The sequence below is a fragment of the Canis lupus genome, chromosome 2, assembly GCF_011100685.1.
Source record: "Canis lupus familiaris isolate Mischka breed German Shepherd chromosome 2, alternate assembly UU_Cfam_GSD_1.0, whole genome shotgun sequence".
In the NCBI taxonomy this organism is placed as follows: domain Eukaryota; kingdom Metazoa; phylum Chordata; class Mammalia; order Carnivora; family Canidae; genus Canis; species Canis lupus.
The window spans coordinates 63,537,513-63,557,248 of record NC_049223.1 but is presented as its reverse complement, the minus strand read 5'-3'; the positions used below and the strand labels follow the sequence as shown (position 1 = coordinate 63,557,248).

Sequence of the window (19,736 nt, the reverse complement as noted above, 5' to 3'; positions counted from 1 at the left end):
CGGGAGGGGGTGATCCATAATATTTATTTCAACAATAGCTTCAAATCTTTTTAAACATCATAAGAACACGGCTCATTAAGCCCACAACAGCCTTGAAATTGTGTTATAAAACCGCAAAACAGAAATCAATACATTTGCTAGAAAGGAGGTAATGAAATATATTGAGTTGCCTGAGAAGTGGTTTGTATGAATCATAATATTATTATGCGCGCATCAATCCCATTTCCAATACTTAAAGTTAACCAGCTAGCGGAGAGCGCCCCGAACCCTCGTTAAACAAGCTCTCCCGGTTACGGTTACGGTTACGGTTACGGGCCGGGCCGGCGCATCCTATAAATCACCCGGGGAGGGGCCGATCGATGGCGCCCACCCCCGAGCTTCAGCTGCCGCGGCCCGGTGGCTCCCGGGCCGGATCAATACCCGGCACAATGGCCCGGAGGACGCCGGGGGCCGCGCCAGCGCCGTGGCCAGCTCCCACCCAGCGCCCTGGGCCAGCTGCTCAGTCCTGCCGCCTCCTCCAGGGCCTGGCTTCCCTGCTTCCTCCACCCCGGGGCTGTGCCTCTGAGGACCCCGGGCTCGGAAGGATGCCCCCCTCCCTCCGCATGGGGGATCCTCGGAGTCTTTTCTCATTACTTTGTTTTTTTTTTCGGGTGGATGATGTTTTCTCTCTTCCCCTGCTGTCCGTGGCTGAAACAGGGATGCATTTTTCTCGGTCTCCATCCGGATAGATTTTGAAAAGAGGAGCTGAAGTTTCCGTACTTTGAGGGCCCTTGTAAAGAAAAGCTATGTGAACTTTTTGCCAATTTTATAAAAACGGGGGGGGGGGGGGGGGACCGCATTGCCAAGGCCCCTCCTGCACTGGGAGGAGCTTGAGAGGTGGAAGCCCCTCGCTGGAGCCTCGAAGCTTTTGGAAAAGCCTGACCCAGAGTAAAGCCAGGCCCCGGAAATCACCTGATCCTCAGTTTTCCACACCCCCTCCACCTTCTGGAAAGTAAGCCCCCTGAGGACGATGGCCTTACCTGACTTTCTTCCCTCTGTGTCTCCCTAACACAGAACCTGTCATATAACAGGTGACCCATGAATAGGGGGATCTGGGGGATCTGCTCTGCAGGGTCGGCCATGGAGCTGCAGGCTCCAGTCTAAGTCACAGAGGTTGCTCCGTGGCCTTGCACTGTGCGTTTGGAATTTGGACTGACCGTTAAAACAAGGGCTGGTTGACTCCCAGAGCATTCTCAAGCGGCCAGTAAGATAGGGACATAGGGACAGCCACACGTAAGCATACATGCGTACACAGACGCCAGGCCTCGCACCTGAACACATAGAACCATGCGGCCAGATTAACGAAGGCGCAACTCCTCAGATGTTCTGAGTTTTGGGGAAAGCCTCTGCCTCAGTAGATACTAGCAGAGTAGAGCATGAGGGCCCCCAAACAGTGATTCTCAACCTGGGGTGATTTTTGCCTCCACCCCTCAGCCAGGGAACATGTGGCACTGGCTTGGAAGCATGTTTGGTGGTCACGATCCCGGGGGAGGAGAGGATGAGCAGGGGGAGACGTGGTGCTGTGGCATCTAGTAGGTGGAGGCCAGGGGTGCTGCTAAATACCCTAGGATGCGCGAACGGCCCCATGACACAGGCTTGTCCACCCCCAAATGACCACAGTGCCTGGATTGAGAAATCCTGGACTAAGTCTGCACCAAGGCTTTTTTTTTTCTGGCCGGAGTCAACCGTGCTGCTGGCACTGTTTCATCCGCAGTGCCTTTGACACTCTCTAGGAGAGGCGGGCTGGGGAGCAAGAGAGCCCATGGCCCTCTCTGGGTATCACGGCCGGGAAGCAGGGCCTCGTTCCAGCCCTCCGCTTCACAGCCACCCACAGCCATTGTCCCCATCATGCTGCTGCTGCCACAGCGCTGGGCCTTTGCTCCGGGGCCACTCGAGGACAAGCCCTCCTTCTGACTTCTTCTGACACACCGACCAGTCACCCTCTTGCTGAGGGTTGGCTGTCTCAGCTCCTGTCCAGCTTCTACGGTACCTGACCCCAGAAGGGCTTGAACAGAACAAATCAGCAATCTTCAAATCAAGGGCATAGTTTCTGCTCTCTACACGTGCCCCAGGCACACCCAACACCCTCCTCACACGCTCCCAACACCTCCAATACCTCTGCACACGCCAACACCTTCCCTGGGCCCCACCGGGGGCCCCACAACACACCTGTCCTCCGAAGCTACTTGGATAACTATTTCAGACTCGAAAGACAGGTCTGAGACACTGAATGTGCCTGCATTTTGGAATCTAACAGATGGGTGACAATAATTTTCCCAGCCCTAGATTCCACGCCGCCCCCCACCCCCATCTCGTTCTGATTCCCCTGTCCCTGGTTCCCTTTCCCCCTCCCCCACTGCCTATTGTCTCCCGCTTCTCCCAGAATTGATCATTCATTCCCACCATCTTGGCCATTTGCAGACGCAGACTTTATGACAACCCCAATTTTTGCCCTTACTGGCCAGAAAAGATCAGTGGTCACATGAAACAGCACAAATGTGATTTTCTTTGTTTGGAGAGGGGAGTGTCATCTCTACTACATAATCCCAATTATGCACAATTAGCTGACTCAGGCCACCGCTGGCCACTTATTGACCAGGCAGATGGTCACCCGGGCTATGATTTTTGTCATTGTGGAACCTGAAAACCAGTTTAACGTGTGCCCAGCAAACCATGAAGAGGTCTCATATTTTCTAGTTAGCCTGATAGCTACAGAGAACCTGATCATTTTAAGGACCACACTAAAAAGTAATCTGTTCTTATAGTCTTTAGGGTAAAAAAACTGTTTTTGAAAATTAAATTGTTTTCACTTACAGGAGGTGCCTGGCAGACCAAAAGAAAAATCCTGCATAACAAAACTTTCCATGTTGTAGGGCTCAGAAATGCCTAAGAGAAATTAACCCAGATGATTGAATTTTAAAACTTCAGAGAAGGATGAAATTTAGGAAAAACAACAAGAGTAAAAATTGCCCAGTCCTGAACACATTAAACTCACTTAAACAAAATAACCATCTTTCAAGTTCAGATTTGCCATAATTCGGTCATGGTTTATGAAACCAATATTGAGTAAGAAAGTCAAAATGATTTCTTTCTCTGTAAATTTTTGGGGTTTTGTTTATAAACACAGAGATTCCATCATAAAATGTATTTTTTTAAGCCAAGCACGCAAAACATGAGGAATTTCTCCAAAATGGCCAGCAATTTATTCTCGTTTGCTATGTTTATGATCTACAGGATGTCCATAAAGCCTGGAAACATAGGGGAATATAAATAATGTGGTCAAGAACTAATAATAACTATATTTCCAGACTTTATGGATGTCTTTTATCATCACTGTCTTGTAGACAGTACAAATGAAAAGCTACTTAACATTTCTTAAGCGATGCAAATATGTATTCGAGTTGAGAGTAAGTAGATCTTCCTCTACATAAGAATGTACCCCATTCGTGTACATTTTTTGGAAGACAGGTAAAAATTTAATGAATACAATTGAAGATGACTTTGTAAAGTGTGGAATCTTTTTTTATTTTTAAGTTTATTAATTTAATTGAGAGAGAGAGAGAGAAAGAAAAGAGGGAGAGGGAGAAGCAGACTCCGGGTGCGGTGCTCGATCCCAGGACCCTGAGATCATGACCCGAGGTGAAGGCAGACGCTTCACCTGCTGAGCCACCCGGGTGCCCCCCGTGCGGAATCTTTTTGAGAAGTGAATTTGCCAGTTTTTGAAGTAGTGGCTGGCATAGAATATGATGATGGGGACCTGGAGGATGATGGTGATGAGGATGGCCATCCGTGTCTTGAGCGCCGTCATGCAGCAGGCATTTTGCCAGGTGCTTTCCAATGTTTATCTTAACAAATGGTCTTCCATCTCTCCTGCCTGGATCAGAACACATCTTTAGGCACATACACCTAATATGGAGAAGATCCTTTTTTTTTTTTTTTTTTTATTCCTGGGCATGAATAAAATGTGCTGTCACAGGAAGAACCTAGAAAACGTGGAAAAAAATTTACAACCCGATATCCCACTCCCAGCTCTTTCAAATAATGAGCTGTAGGCCCCTGGTTACATCACTTGTCCTTTGTAGTCTTTGATTTCTTGTAATATCAGATAAAACTATTCTAGGGCTAAGCATGCTAGAATTATAGTCTTATCAATTCCATTGATAAGAAAGCTCCCTTTTTTTTTTGTTTTGTTTTCTTAAAAGATTTTTATTTATTCATGAGAGACACAGAGAGAGAGGCAAAGACATAGGCAGAGGAAGGAGCAGGCTCCCTGTGGGGAGCCTGATGCAGGACTCGATCCCAGGACCCTGGGATCACAACCTGAGCCAAAGGCAGATGCTCAACCGCTGAGCCACCAGGTGCCCCAGGAAGCTCCTTTTGTTTTAAGGAAGGATCCATCTCACAGGTCCCATCGTCCATAGGTGAGTAAAACAGTGTCAGCCACAGCCTGACCTCCCAGTCCATTGGGAGGCCCAGTGGCATTGACTGGACTTCCTTGAAAGAAATCTTAGGTGCCCATTCCAGTACTCTTAGAATGGAAAAGCCAGGGACTCCTGGCTGGCTCAGTCCATAGAGCATGTGACTCTTGATCTAGGGGTTGTGAGTTCAAGCCCCACATTATGAGTAGAGCCTTACTAAAAAATAATTTAATTTAAAAAAGAGAATAAGAAAAGTCAATTTGAACAAGGGCATGATAACTTACACCACAACTCTATGTGAGATCGTCTTATACCCACTAGGATTCTAATTCTCGAGGGCAACTCTGGTATCATACTCATGGGCATCGCCTCGGTATCTGGCAGGCAAATAGATGCCACCTAAGTGTTCCTTCACTCAAAGATGAAACTGATGGAAATATCAATCAGGACCTGACCTTAGGGCTTTTACTTGAGTAGGAGAATATTGGGAGGGATTGTGCAGTAGGAGATGAAGTTCATTGCTTTCTATCTCCCATCTGACCACCCTCTCCCTACCCACTGCCCCCCCAGACCCATTCCAGTTCAAAGGATTTGAACCCTGGGTTCAGCTGATGATGAACAAATCCCATGTGCCGCATCGCCTATGCTTACAGCAGTCTCCACTGCGCACCTGTGTGGATGCGTGTTCTGTGTTGCCACCTGCACGTCTGGGTACATGTGTGTCCGCAGATGTTTCTATCTCTTGCCGGCAAGGAGTGCCTGTCTACAGCCTGTGAATCTTGATTGAAAATCGGCTGCTTGATTTTCAGCAGTTGGAGCAATATTTTCATGGAAAATTACAAAGAAAATGAGCATTTGGAAACCAAAGTTGCCGACCAAGAGCAGGGAAACGAAAGACTGTACGTCACCTAGAACAGGAGACCCCGGAATTGACTTCCCACCCATCTCTTTTATTCCTGTCCTCCTTTTGGAGGCCGGTTTGCCGGCCAGGGAAGCTCCACCGGCCCCCTCTCCGCAGCTCAGAGGCTCTGCAGATGAGTCACATAAATTACCGCAGGAGCAAAGTTACCAACAAGCGCAGCGCACACAGACGATCTAGGTCAGAGGCACGAATCGATCTCAAGGCGCGAACCACTGACCTTGGTCCCGCTCGCCCGCTCTAAATTCCGAGTCCGTGTTAACTAAAGATCGCATTTCCATTGTTACGGCGCAGAAAGTGATTCCTGACTCGGCCGCGGTATATCTCTTCCCGAGCACCTGGAAGGCTTTCTGTGTAATCTTTTGAATATCCGAAACACAATTCCAAGCATTTCCAACTTAGACCTCTCTTCCCATTCACAGTCAACCCCAGAAGGAATGTGGGCCGAAGAAAAAGGAGCAGCACACGTTCCCTTTGTTCTGCATTGGAGCGATGGGATTTGGATCATCTGTGGGGATATATCATAACAAATTGTCTCTACCCCAGTTGTCCCTGCAAAGGTCGGGTAAAGTCCCAAAGATCGCAATAGGGACGAAAGAGATGCACACATTTCTCAATAGAAGGGACGTGGGGGCGGTTTCGGCGATTTTGCTTACTAAATGTGGAATTCAATAAATAAATAAATAAATAAATAAATAAATAAATAAATGTGCAATTCCTCGAGGAGTTCACTGCTACAAAGACTGCAAAGGAGTAAAACTTCGTTCAAGCAAAGGCGTAGAGAAGAGGCTTCCAAAGATCGGCGTTCAGCTAACTGTGCATCCAAACCCCTTTTGGCATTTGGAAACTATTTCCAGATTAGCCAAGTCACTTCTCTGCCTTAGAAAATGTTTTCTACTGAGACCATCTACCAGCCTGGGGCTGTGCACTCTCTGGGCCTCGGTGTCCTCAGGAGAGTACAGACCCACATGAGGACCAACGCCAGCACCACGAAGTTCCTCCTTGGAACTCACTTTGAAAAATAGAAGCTCTAGTTTCATGTTCTTTTATTGCTATTTAAACATTTCTAATAAAATACAAGTTGTGAGAGTAAACTCTCAGCTATCCCAGATTCCAGTAACTGCAGTTCTAATTATTCCACAGCAGAGTTCCAGGGCAAAGTCCTGTACTTTAATGGTAGAGTGCTAATTTCAATTTTAAGTGGTTGTTGAATATTAACCCTGACACTGCCCCGGATGGCAAGTTTTTCACCGTCAGCACTATTGACATTCTGGCTGGACGATTTTTTGTTGTAGGAGGACTGTCCCGGGTGCTGTAGCGTGTTTAGCAGTAACTCTGGCTTCCACCCACTACATGCCATGAGCTACCCTCCTCCCTCAGTAGGAGACCAACAAAAAATGTCTTCTGACATAGTTGAATGTCCCTCCCCGAGGGGTGTGCAAAATCGTCCCCAGTTGAGAACCACTAGTCTCATCAAGGGAAAAAAAAATCATTTATTAGACATTTCTACTCCACTTAAAAGAGAGGGCAGGGGCACCTGGGTGGCTCAGTGGTTGAGCATCTGTCCTTTGGCTCAGGTCGTGACCCCAGGATCCTGGGATCGAGTCCCGCACCGGGCTCCCTGCAGGGAGCCTGCTTCTCCCTCTGCCTGTGTCTCTGCCTCTCTCTCAGTCTCTCATGAATAAATAAATACAATCTTTAAAAATAAAATAAAAGAGAGCACAGAGTTATAGTGCTTTTCTGGACAACAGAGTAAAAGAAACAAAGGACCCGAATTAGGTATTTCTATCCGTTTAAGGGAATATTAAGCAGCTACTAAAAATATATGTTTTAAGACACTTTGTAGGCATGAGAATATACTCATCCTATTACATTAAACAATAAACGAGCACACTTAAGAGAGTATATTGCCATATACATGTTCTGTAAGACGTGTGTATTTGAAAATGCTAAAAGGAAAACCACAAAAATGAGAACCACTGATATTTGTGGGTGGTTAGATAAGACAGTATATATTTTCTTATTTAAATTTTTCTGTTTTCCTCAATTGTCTGCCATGAACATCTATTTTTACCATTTTAAAGCAGACAGAAAAAGGACAAAGAACTTGGTATTATACAGCATGTGAGCAAAAAGCTGCAAACACACTGCCATCCTGTATTTCTAATTTAATTTTCTTCCACACCCTGAAGGAAGCATAGCGACTCCTTTTGTACTTAGCTGATCCTCTGCTCATTAAACCCTCACATCTGCTTTCCTCTGCTGTCATCAACCACGAAGACCAGAATTCATGGCATTGTTTATTTTGTTTTATACCTTGCTTCACAACCTGGGTATGCTTGTTCACTGATTCCCTCATTCATTTATTCAATACCCTGGTACTGTGCTAGGTCCCAGAAATTCAGTGGGAAACAAGGCAGGTAGAGTCCTTGCTTTCATGGTAGATGGACACTAAACCAATATACACATACATGGACAACATCAGTCCAGATAGCAGTAGGAGCTATTACTCCTATTACCATATGTATGGTAATACAGCCTGGTGATGTGTTAAAGAAAGAAAGAGTATATGGAAAAAAGTATTTTAGACTACTTTAGGCCACCTTACTTTAAGGTGGTCAGGAAGGGCCTCTTGGAGGAGGTGACATTTACACTGAGAACCAAAGAACAAGAAGAGAGAGTCCCGTGGAAATTGGGAAGATCCAGGGGCAGTTTTCCAAATATGAATTTAATGCCCAAGACATACAGAACAAACGTGGAACATTAAGGAAAAGAAGAAAGGCCATGGAGGTCGGAGCTTTGCAAGCAAGGGGGAGAGTAGCTGGAGACCAGGTTGGAAAGTTGGCAGGGCCCTGATTATATAGCCCTGGTACTGGATTATACAGCCAGGCTAAGGTTAAGGTGTAGTGAGGAGTAGAGGCAATGAATCAGGATCTTGGGATCAGAGCCCTGGAATCTGTGATTTAGAGCAAATTATCGAGGTGATTTTGCTGCCCTGGAAATTTGAAGAACTGTGGTTCTTGAGTATTCACTTATCCAACAATTGTGGGACTGATTCTGACAGAGGTGGGGATGAACTCATGGAGAGCCTTGCTACTCAAGAGTGTGGTCCATGGTCCAGCAACACCAGCATCACCATAGAGCTTTGTAGAAATTCAGATTCTCAGGCCCCTCCTCAGCACTACTGGATCCGAACCTGCATTTCAACACCATTCTGAGCTGTCTGAATAAACTAGACAGTTGGAGAAGTACTGATTTATTTTTTATTTTTTAAAGAAGATTTTATTTGAGAGAGAGAGAGAGAGAGAGAGAGCATTAGCAGTGGGGAGGAGCAGAGGGAGAGGGAGAAGCAGGCTCCCTGCTGAGCAGGGAGCCCAACCTGGGACTTGATCCAGGTCTCCGGGATCATGACCTGAGCTGAAGGCAGACGCTCAACCAACTGAGCCACCCAGGTGCCCTGAGAAGCACTGATGTAAGCCAGTGTCTTATATATCATAATAAAGCTCTATAGAGAAAAAGAAGTGGAAACTGTATGATTTTTAGTAATAAGACATAAACAACAAAATACCTGATTATATCATCATTTTTTTCTGGTATGAGGAAGTCCCCTGTGAAAAAGCAGAGTGAAACTGTGTTTTAGGTTATGCCTGTGTTAAGCTTCCTTGGAGTGAACTGAAGTATCTGAATGGAAATATTGAACTCATTGGCTTTATAAAAGTTCACTGAACTGAGCAGTAGACACTGAAAATTATTCTATCATTTAGATTTATTTATTCTTAAGCATTTTAAAATTATTTAAAAGATTTTTTTTTGAGTAATCTCTACACCCAATATGGGGCTCGAACTCAAAACTCTGAGATCAAGTTGTATGCTCTGCCAACTGTACCAGCCGGGTGCCCCTAGCATTTAGGTTTTTTTAAGGAGAGGAGAAGTTCTTTATTAAAGCGACTAAGCATCAATAGTTATTATGTTGGGCAGCCCGGGTGGCTCAGCGGTTTAGCGCCGCCTTCAGCCCAGGGCCTGATCCTGGAGACCCGGAATCGAGTCCCACGTCGGGCTCCCTGTGTGGAGCCTGCTTCTCCCTCTGCCTGTGTCTCTGCTTCTCTCTCTCTCTCTGTATCTCTCATGAATAAATAAATAAAATTTAAAAATATTTATTATGTTATACTAGTATTACATATCTTTTTTATTTTTTTAATTTTTATTTATTTATTTTTTATTTTATGATAGTCACAGAGAGAGAGAGAGAGGCAGAGACATAGGCAGAGGGAGGAGCAGGCTCCATGCACCGGGAGCCCGATGTGGGATTCGATCCTGGGTCTCCAGGATCGCACCCTAGGCCAAAGGCAGGCGCCAAACCGCTGCGCCACCCAGGGATCCCTACATATATTTTTTAAATGTATGAGACAAAGAAATACAAATACTACCATATCAATAGAGAGTTCCATCATTAATTTTTGACAATCATCAATCTTTTCTCGTGTTCCCCCTTCCTCAAAATCCCTCTGTCTCTGTCTCTTTTCTAATTAATCTAGTTGTCGTTTTGGTTTGGTTTTGCTTTCTTTAATGCAACAGCTTTCACCGATTCTAAGACAGGTCTTGCTTGTTTTCCTTCGGTGTCAGGAAAAGACCATGTGTGCATGAGCCCTCTGTTTACTGTGCGCGGTGATGAAGATCAAGCCCATCGGCCCACGAGTGCTTGCAGATTTACCTCAAACTATGAATGAGGGTTCCTAGGGTAAAAACACTATCTTTTAAATTTTTTTCTTTCTTTATTTAGGGGCATCGGCTGCTGCTGTTCTTCTGCCTGAATCAGTCATAAAGATGTTTCTTAAAAAAAGGGGGGCACCGGGGTGACTCAGTTGGTTACGCATCTGCCTTTGGCTCAGGTCATGATCCCAGGGTCCTGGGATCAACCCCTATATCAGGTTCTCTGCAGGTTCTCTGCTCAGCTGGGAGCCTGCTTCTCCCTCTCTCTCTCCCTCTCTGTGCTCTCTCTCTCCCTCTAGTAAAAAAAAAAAAAAAAAAAAAAAAAAAAAATTGGTAGAAAAGATTTGATCTTTGCCCCTACCCTGGCTGGAGGTAATGAGAACTGGAAGGAGATGAAGACACCTCACCTGGGGAGAGTGGCTCCACCTGGAACATGGACCTGGGCTGTTTGGTTCAGGTGTCTGGGTGCAGCCTGTGACTGTCTTGGTTAACCTCTTACGAAGACCATTGCTCTCACATGGACGATGTCCTTAGCAGGGAGGCTCTCCTGTCCTCCAGACTTCCAGAAGCAGATGCCCCCGGAAATGCAGTCACTCACTTAGGGCATGGCCAATGGCAGTTTGGTCTACCTCTCATCCTTATAATACAGGATGGCAAATATCTCTATGGCAGTGGGGGGTGTTCCTGTTAATATTCCACTTGGGTAGTACAACAGCTTTTATAAAAGTAGCTGAATGTAAGCAACCTGAGGGTAGAGATTCATTCTGCTTTTCGTTGCTTTGTATCCCAGAACCCAGCACAGAGCAGGTGCTCACTAGATGTTTGCCGAATGAACGAATGAATGAACCCAGCAGCAGGCACCTTCCTGGGGCCTGGGAAGGCTTCCCTGAGCTCCCCTCCTGCAGTAGCTAGACTTTGCTGTCCTGGGTGCCAGTGTCCAGAGCACCTTGAAGTCCCCGTGGGCTTCCACAGTGATGGTCTGCACTGCCCTATGAGTACCAGGGGGCAATCCTGGTGCTGCCCAAACTGCCTGGCCACTTAGAGGTGCCTCATAGTTTAATAAGCTTTAATAACTGCTTGATGAAGGAAGGAATGAGGGAAGGTGGGAGGGAGGAGAGGAAGGGAGGCTCTGGGTAAGTGGCTAATTAGAGATTGCTCTCTCTACATACATAACTCCATGTCGATCTGGGTGGGGGGGGAAGCTAACCCTTTTTTAGTCTTTGTTGTGGTTGGGTCTGAATTGAACCTTCCAGACTCAAAGGTGGGAGAGCCTTTTGGCCACAGGGCAATTACAACCTCCTGAAATAGCGTTTCATTAGCAAGAGCACTGGGCTAGCCGGGAGAAAAGATGGATTGAAATAGTCCTCTGCCACTTAACGATCCAACTCTGGAAAAGTCCCGTTAAGTTTTCCCTTTTTTTTTTTTTTAAGGTTTTATTTATTTATGCATGAGAGACACAGAAAGAAAGGCAGAGACACAGGCAGAGGGAGAAGCAGGCTCCCTGCGGGGAGCCCAATGCGGGACTCCATCCCAGGACCCCAAGATCATGCCCTCAACCACTGAGCCACCCCGGCAACCCTCCCCATCTGTTTAAAGGGAACACTCTACCATTCATTCTGCCCTGCTGGGTTGAAGGAGACAGTGAGTGTGGAAGTGGTTTGAAAAGCAAAAAGCCCCTGGCAAACAAAGGATGACCAGGAAAACCTAAAGTCTGGCCTACCCGGACCAGCTTAAAGTCATCGTGTTCTTTCTTTCCCCTTCTCTACCGGCAAGAACATCTGCAGGAAATCCAGGGTCCTGTCTGAGTCCCAAGATTTGCCTCCTGATGGAGCCCTCCTCTTGAAATGCCCTTTTGCTGTGCTTTACCTTCCTGACATCTTCGTCTCCTTGAAAGTATCTGCCTTCTGCCTTTCTACGTTTTCCTGCTGAATTAATCCGTGTGGCATTCGCCACTAACCCAGGTACTTCTGTCTCTGGGCCTTCCTTTCTTCACTTACCAAATAAGCCGGCTGGACCACAGTGAGGCAGAAAAAGTCAAGTATGTGCAGAGGCCAGCAGGCTGGTAGCCACGTGAGATGGGTCGGGTGGGAACCGAAGATGGACAACAGGTTTGCTTCAACCGAACGGGACAGTCACACTTCTGTGCTAGCCAATTGTTGAAATGTGGGAAGGCGAGAACACTAGATCATTTGACATTCCCAAAAAAAAAAAAAAAAAAAAAAAATCTGGAAATTTGAACTTTTATATGAGATCTCCTGACTTTCAAATGCTGGCAATGCTTTCAAATTTGTTAAATATGCCTCGTGAGCCAAATAAAACACATATGCAGGCCGAAGTCAGCCTGTGAGTCTCCACTTTGTGACCCAGGGCCTCTGGGTGCCTTTTTAGCTCTGAGAGCTGTGGTTTTTCTGGGCTGTGAAATCTGCTCAGAAATACCCAAAGCTCCTTCCACCTTCTTTTTTTCTGCTCAGCTCCTCTTTGTGTCTCACTTGGGCTTCTGTGATGGCCTCTCTCTAGCCCTGGGTATCTGCCCCAGTGGCCCTATTTGGAAATCGTCTTTGCAGATGTAATCAGGTGCAGAGATGAGGTCATTAGGGCAGGCTCTAATTCCATATGACCAGTGTCCCTATAAGAAGAGAAGACACATGGAGAAGGTCCTTGCAGAGGAAAGATGATGGGAAGATACATGAGAATATCACCTGCTGCTGGAAGCAAAGGTTGGAAGGATGTGTCTACAACTTACAGGATATTTCTACACCAAAAATCACTAGGGATACCAGAAGCTAAGAAAAAGGCATGAAAGATTTTCCCCTAGAGGTTTTTTTTTTTTTTTTTTTTCAGATTTTGTTTATTTATTCATGAGAGACACATAGAGAGAGACAGAGACATAGGCAGAGGGAGAAGCAGGCTCCCTGTGGGGAGCCCGATGTGGGACTCCATCCCCGACCCCGGGATCACACTTCAACCACTGAGCCACCCAGGTGCCCCTTCCCTAGAGCCTTCAGAGGGAACATGGCTCTGCCAACATCTTGACTGACTTCCAGCCTCCAAAGCTGTGACAAACTAAGTTTCTGTTGTTTTGGTTGTTGCAACCACCCTAGGAAACAAATATACTGGCTAATCAGGGGGTGGCACCCAGACAGGAAGGAAGGCCAGCAACTCCGACCTTCTCATCCTTCTCCCCCATGGCATGTTCAGATCATGAAAACCTGACCCTCTTCCTAAATTTCAACTATTTCCCTCAGCATTTCCTTCATTTTCCAGGAATTTGCAAATCTAGCTTTGCGCACATAAGAAAATGTGAATGTCATCAATATTCTTCACGGAGAGATAAACGTATACGGCTACTCATGCCTGCCAACTATCTCTTCACTGTGATAAATCAGATGAAACATCCCTTCCTCCACCCCCCCGCCACCCCCCCCCCCTTGAAAGATTGCATGACTTGTAGTGTGTGAAAAAGAAAAGGGAAACCAGTTGATGTGTTTTCCCATGAGAGAAGGAAAGAGGGCGGGAAGTAAAGCTCCACACACTGCTAGGTGGATGGATCATTCCCTCCATGGAAAAGATACAAAAATATTTTGATCTGTAAGTATTAACAAGGTCTTTACAGGGTAGATAATGATTATCACGGGCAGAAAGCATCCAGTGCTCACTGAAGGGAGGTATTGGAATTAGTGTGTGGATTTACAATTAGTGTGGATATCTGCTCTTTCTGTCTACACTCTATGCTGAGCATGAAGGACCCTGGTCAGGAGGGTTCTCATGGCAAGAGCAGGTGTTTGGGGAGCAGAGCACTTGCCTGTGAATCCTGCAGGATCCTACCTCTCTGGAGACTTCTAAATGGAGTAGAAAAAGTGAAAGGTGCGGAGATTTGATTTATTTATTTTATAATTCTGGGCCTGGGGTTTAGTTAGGGAGGGATGGGCAGGTGGTTTCTTAGATTTGTGACAGGGCGGGGCAGCCCCGGTGGCGCAGCTGTTTGGCGCTGCCTGTAGCCGGGGGTGTGATCCTGGAGACCCGGGATCGAGTCCCTTGTCGGGCTCCCTGCATGCAGCCTGCTTCTCCCTCTGCCTGTGTCCCTGCCTCTCCCTCTCTCTGTGTCTCTCATGAATAAATAAATAAAATCTTAAAAAAAAATAGATTTGTGACAGGGCAAAAGGATAGCAGAGTGGTTAAAAGCAAAGCATGCTCATTCTGGAGCTGGATGTCTGGGTTGAGATTCTGTTTACCAGGGGTGTCCCTTTAGACGTTACAGGGAATCTCTCTGTACCTTAGTTTCCCTATTCATAAAATGGGTGTCTTGATAGTATCCACCTCATGTGGCCGTTAGAGGGATTTAATGAGTTAATTCAAATAAAACATTTAAAATGATGTCTGACATTTCATAACCACTATAAACACATCTTATGGAAATGGTTAACAGTGGCCCCAGTGATGTTTAGTAAGACACCACCCACAAGCTCAGTGGGTTAAAGCAACACCCATCTGTGGTTCGGCTCCACTCAACTGGGCCTGGCTGGGCCTTGGCTGATCTAGGTTGGGCGTGACTAGGGGTGGTTCCATGTTGCCTCTATTCTTTTCCTGAGATCAGCGGGAATGTTCTTCTCGTGGTGATGGCAGAGGTACCAGGGCCATGAGTAGACACGTGCAGGAGTCTTGAGTCCCCAGGAATGAAAGTGGCACAACCATCGCATCTGGACAAAGCAAGCCAAGGGGCCAAGGCCAACGAGGTGGGGAAGTTCAAATGCCCCACGGGGGATGGCACTGCAAGTTACATGCCAAAGCAATGGAGGAGAAACAGCCAGAGACCTGGTGCCGATAACGTGAGCTACCACAGTTACTCTTTTTATTATAATTTACCTAAGAAGTACTGGACTGAAACTGGGAAGGATAAATATAAATAACTCAGGCCCCAGCTCCCTGACTCACGTCTATTCAAACAAAGAAGGGTCTTCCTGGCCATTCCTGGCTCTGGAGATTTAGATAAAAGTGTGTGTGCACCCCCACAAGCACACACGTGTTTGTTAAAATGAAATCTTTGCTGAAGGCCACAGACAACCTCCCTTTCTGAGCAGTATTTCTGAAAGGGACTCTTCTAGGAATGATGGCTCAGGACCACATTATATTTATTGGGCCCCAGAAGCCCCATAGTGAGCACTGTGACTAAGGATGCTCAGAAATGGTGGGACTCGGGAAGGAAGTTATCTTAGGTACCCAAGAGCTGGAGCCCGTTACCAATGGGGTGAGGGACTATAAATGGGACAGTGCAGCTCACTGCACCGAGTAAGCTTTAGCGCTCAGTTTTGTTTTGTTTTTCTCTTTTGCGCTCATGTGTGCATTTACGGAGAAATCCTCTTTATAGCAAAATGCTTTTAAAATCCTCCACGTGGAAGCAGCCCAGGAGAGGAGAACACACAGATGAGCAGCATGAGCCCAGTCGCTAGTCTCTCTTTTCCTGCCGGAGTGGCAGCTAGAAAACTCTGCATCGTGGATGAGTCATTGCAGAGAGCTGGAAGCTTAGGTTATTGGCCTGTGCCTTCACCACCACTCCCCCCATCCCCAAAACTGACTGCCAGTCTCCCCTCTAAAGCCCCTGGTGCTGTGATTTCAGAGGAGAAAGAGAGAGGGGTCAGCTGTACTTCTTGGGGCCTTCGTAAGTGGCTTTCCAACTTTTTCGATGGCAACCCATGCTAAATACATTTATCGTGTGTCCCGGTGCACCCATGCACATGCACAAATGTGCGCGTGCACACACACACACACACATCCCTTGAGATGAGTAAGACACGACTGACCCTTTCTATTGAGTGTGATATATTCTGATCCTTTCTACTCTATTACATTTAAAAGATAATGCTGATGATGACTTCTAGACTGACTTCATAATGCCCCGATGGGTCTTGACCCACAGTTGGAAAAATTCTGGGCCAGCGCCAAGGTGTGCTGACAAGTAGAGGAGTGGGATGGCGACCAGGAAAGAAAACTCTTTAAGAGCACCCAGGCTTCATGCTTGTCTAAAGCAAGAGGCAGTTGGAAAATGAGGAAAGGACAGAGCAGCAGGTGTGTTGGTGTGATGTGGTGGTGTCGGTGTTATTTGGAGTTGGGGCACGGCACCCAATGGTTGTGATTGGAAAGACTATTGAAGAGAATCAAATCTGGTGTTTCCTTATTCCTTCTAAAATAAATATACGTAGGTTTTTAAAAAGGGAGTAACTTAAATGAAGTCATCCAGTAAGTAAGAGTATAGGTGGGACCCCAATGATGTGACGTGGTGAACATGGTAGAGTCTGAGAGAAGCTACTGGAAATACCGATGGGAAGCAAACCTTGTGTGGTACAGATGGGGAAGGTGGTCCATGGATCAGGCAAGTTAGGACTGTGCTCTGGGGTTGATGGTCAAGCAAGTGACAGCTCCACATCTCCTGGCATCCAGGTGTTCCTTCTCTCTCTCTGGGACTCAGTTTTGTCATCTGGTAAATGACAGTGGTCCTGTCTGTCTCACAGAACTGTAACAAGATGAGACCTGCAGAAGCACCACAGATTCTGAATGTAGAAGGAGCTCCACAAGCTCTTATGTCCCTCTCTGTCCCTTACATCAGGAGTGGGGCCTGCGATATGGCACGTTTACCCACGTTTCTAGGTGACTGGGGCCTCATACTGGATGTGGCCGTGATTACAAGAAGATGACATGACCCCTGGTTTCTCTCCGCACCCATGTCCTAACCAACCGACCGTGCTGCATCGGGATTCAGCCGCATTTGGCAAGCTGGATGGGGTTCCACCTTGGGCCTAACAAGGAAGGATGGGTTTGTGTAGCCTCCAACACAGTGACACTTGTCTTCAAAGCCCTCCGTGGATCGTCAAAACTGATGCTGGGTTTGACCTCCGTGAATGAGTCGCCAAGGGCCCCACACAGAAGATGGCCTGTTCCTGGGGGTGTTTATAAAGGCCCGGCACAGGCCCCACCCCCATCATCTTGGCTTTAGAGGGGGCCAGAGCCAAGCTGACAGGCAGTCCCTGAGTCTTTGTTAAACTTGAGCTCAGATGGCCATAGAAACACAAGAGGAGCCAAATCATATGTTTAAACAGTTAAGAGGAAACCCAGCTCAGCAAGGAGCTACAATCCTGGATTTAGCCTGGGTGAATTTTCCTTTACTGGGATTTCCTGTCCCGTTTCTGGATGTTTCTATCTATCAAATGTTCCCTGGCAGTTGGTTTAAGGCCATCAGCTCTGCTGTGAAAGAAAGCTTTACACAGTACTTGGGCTTCGCTGCTAAAGTATCAAGGGCTGCTGAATAGTACGGACCCAAAGGTTGGCTTCTATGACAGAAGCTCTGGTCTCCGTCTATCCTGCCGCCATGGAAAGAGACCAAACTCAAAGACTGGCCTTAAAGAACCATCCATAACAATAAAGGCCAGCATGCTCTCCCCGCAACAACTGCCTGGGGGGCAGGCGACAGTGGGGTTTGTGGGGGGTAGGTCCTTAAGGAATGTAAAGTAAGTGAACCCAAAAGTCGGCCTCCTGCAATGCTTTTAGACCGCAGTTAAAATTTAACAATTTTTTTATGTAAATCATCTGGTATACTCAATTGCAGGGGTTGGTTGGGGGGGGTGGGGGGTGGGAGTGCGGACAAGAAGGGAACAATGGCCTGGGATTAGATAATTTAGTTAGAGCTAAAATTCCAGGAAGTTTGTGTTGATCTGGGCCTGGATCTTGTTACTTTCTAGCTCAAATCTAAATCTTTATCTTCCTATTATAGTTGAGAGGACATTTTTTTTACTTAGTCATTTTTACAGTTGTGATTTTTAGCCGCTTTCATCCACTAGAGCCAGTTAGATTAGCAGCTCTTAGCGCGGAGATGAAAATATTGGTAGGGCCCAATGGGCCCTGTTTTGTTTATTCTAACGGAGCAGGCTTTGATCTAAACATATTTCCTGGGGTCTGGACGCGATGACCTAATTCCTGTCTTATCCTTCTCCACTTTCCGTGAATCTCAGATTGCGCTTTACTGTGGAACCCTTTGAAATGCACTTTGCATGTTTTCCCACTTTGTTACCCCCTCTGACATTTGTTTCACTTGGGGTAGAGTTGTGTGACTCCTAGTAAAGGTTCCGACGCTTTATTTTTCTAAGGGGGCTGCTAAGTTTTAACAGAGCAGGAGCTTTTTCTTTCTCCCTCTTCCCTTCAGGTTCTCTCATGCTTGACATTCACAACACGCCAAAAACAATAAGCAAATAATCTACTGCTAGAAGTTTATGTCAACTGCAAATCATTTAGGATTTTCTGTATGAACGCTTTTTCTAATTAAAAAAAAAAAAAAACTGCCCCCCCACCCTCCACCCCATCCATAAAAGTTAGTTGAATCAACCTGGCCTCCCAGGGAGGACGGAGATGGGAAAACTCTAAACTCAAAAGTTATTTTCAGGTGTCTCTAACCTGCTTTCCCCTCCCCCACCCCCGCCCCCAGGGTCCTTTTTCGTGGGGGGGGGGGGTGTCCTGGGCAGCTCAGGCCGGTCCTCGCTCTCTCCTCTTTCCCTCCCCAGGTCCTTGGCCATCACTACACCGCCCTTCCACGTATCTTTTCTAGACGAGGGGGTCCGTTACGTGACTCGCTGTGCTTTCCTGTACTTCCACGGTGCACATTTTAAAAATAGGAACGGGGGGTGCATGTCACCCAAATCAGTATTTTTAGTTCAAAAATGTCGTCACCTTCGCCGTCATCGTCGCGGGCAGCAGCAACCCAGGAAATTCGGTTCTTCTCGGTCTCCAAACCACCTCCGTGCAACTCCCACGTTTCGGCGGGGGCGGGGGCGGCCGGGGCGCCGACCTGGGTCGCGGGGACGGAAGCCTCGTCGCCTCACCAACCTGCACCGTGTCCCTCCCGCGGGCTGAGCCCCAAGGCCGAGGCGGGCTCGCGCAGGGAGGGGCAGCCCGAGTGGGCAGGTCAGCATCAGTGGCTCGAGCTGGTGCACGGAGGCTGGCCCCGCGGGGACGAGGGCGCAGGGAGGGGCCGGGACTCCGGGGCTCCGGCCTCCCCCTCGGGGCTGCGGCGCCCCGGGAAAAGTCTGCCCGGGCTCCCCTCGACTGCCCTCCAGAAAGCGCTGGAAGGCTGGAGGTTGGAGGGGCGCCGCGAGAAACAATCGCCCGGCTCCCGCCCCGACCGCCCGGCTCGGCTCGCGGAAGCGGACGCGCAGCCCCGGGTGGTGCAGGGCCGTGACCTGGGGCTGGGGGTGGGTGGGGCGGGGGCGGCAGGGCCAGGCCCGCCGGGCGCATCCGGAGCGGCGGGGGGCGGGGGGCAGCGGGCACTGCGAGCCCGCCCCTCGCGGGGGCCTGTCCCCAGGCTCCCTCCCAGGGTGCGGGGCCCGCTCCCGGGGAGAGCGCCCCGACCCCGAGGCCACGCGGCCCGGGTGCCCCAGGGGCCACAGACGCCTCCCCTTCTGCCTTTCATAGGACAGAAGCTTCTGGCCAGACCCGCGGACTTCCCTGCGCGACCCCGCTCTCGAGCAAAGGCGGCTCTCCTGGGGCGCGTGGCCCCGACTGCACAGGGGCAGCCCCCCAATTCTCGTGCACCCAAGTGCACCCCAACACCGCGCGCGGCCCCACCAGCACCCCGTCCCCGCGTCGTCCTGGCCTGGTGCCCCAGGCCG

General features: G+C 48.0%; 2 long non-coding RNA genes across 2 annotated transcripts; one reads left to right on the top strand and one right to left on the bottom strand.

Moving 5' to 3' along the window:
* The first annotated feature begins 377 nt into the window (after positions 1–377).
* On the top strand, positions 378–3,547 carry LOC111092886. Its single transcript, XR_005355798.1, has 2 exons — positions 378–991; positions 2,856–3,547. It is a non-coding gene; the product is annotated as an uncharacterized LOC111092886 (long non-coding RNA).
* Positions 3,548–8,860: 5,313 nt separating this feature from the next.
* LOC102157376 lies at positions 8,861–19,243 on the bottom strand. Its single transcript, XR_005355055.1, has 4 exons — positions 18,799–19,243; positions 16,415–16,611; positions 12,084–12,266; positions 8,861–8,984 (listed from the first exon to the last, which is right to left on the bottom strand). It is a non-coding gene; the product is annotated as an uncharacterized LOC102157376 (long non-coding RNA).
* Between the last annotated feature and the right edge of the window lie 493 nt (positions 19,244–19,736).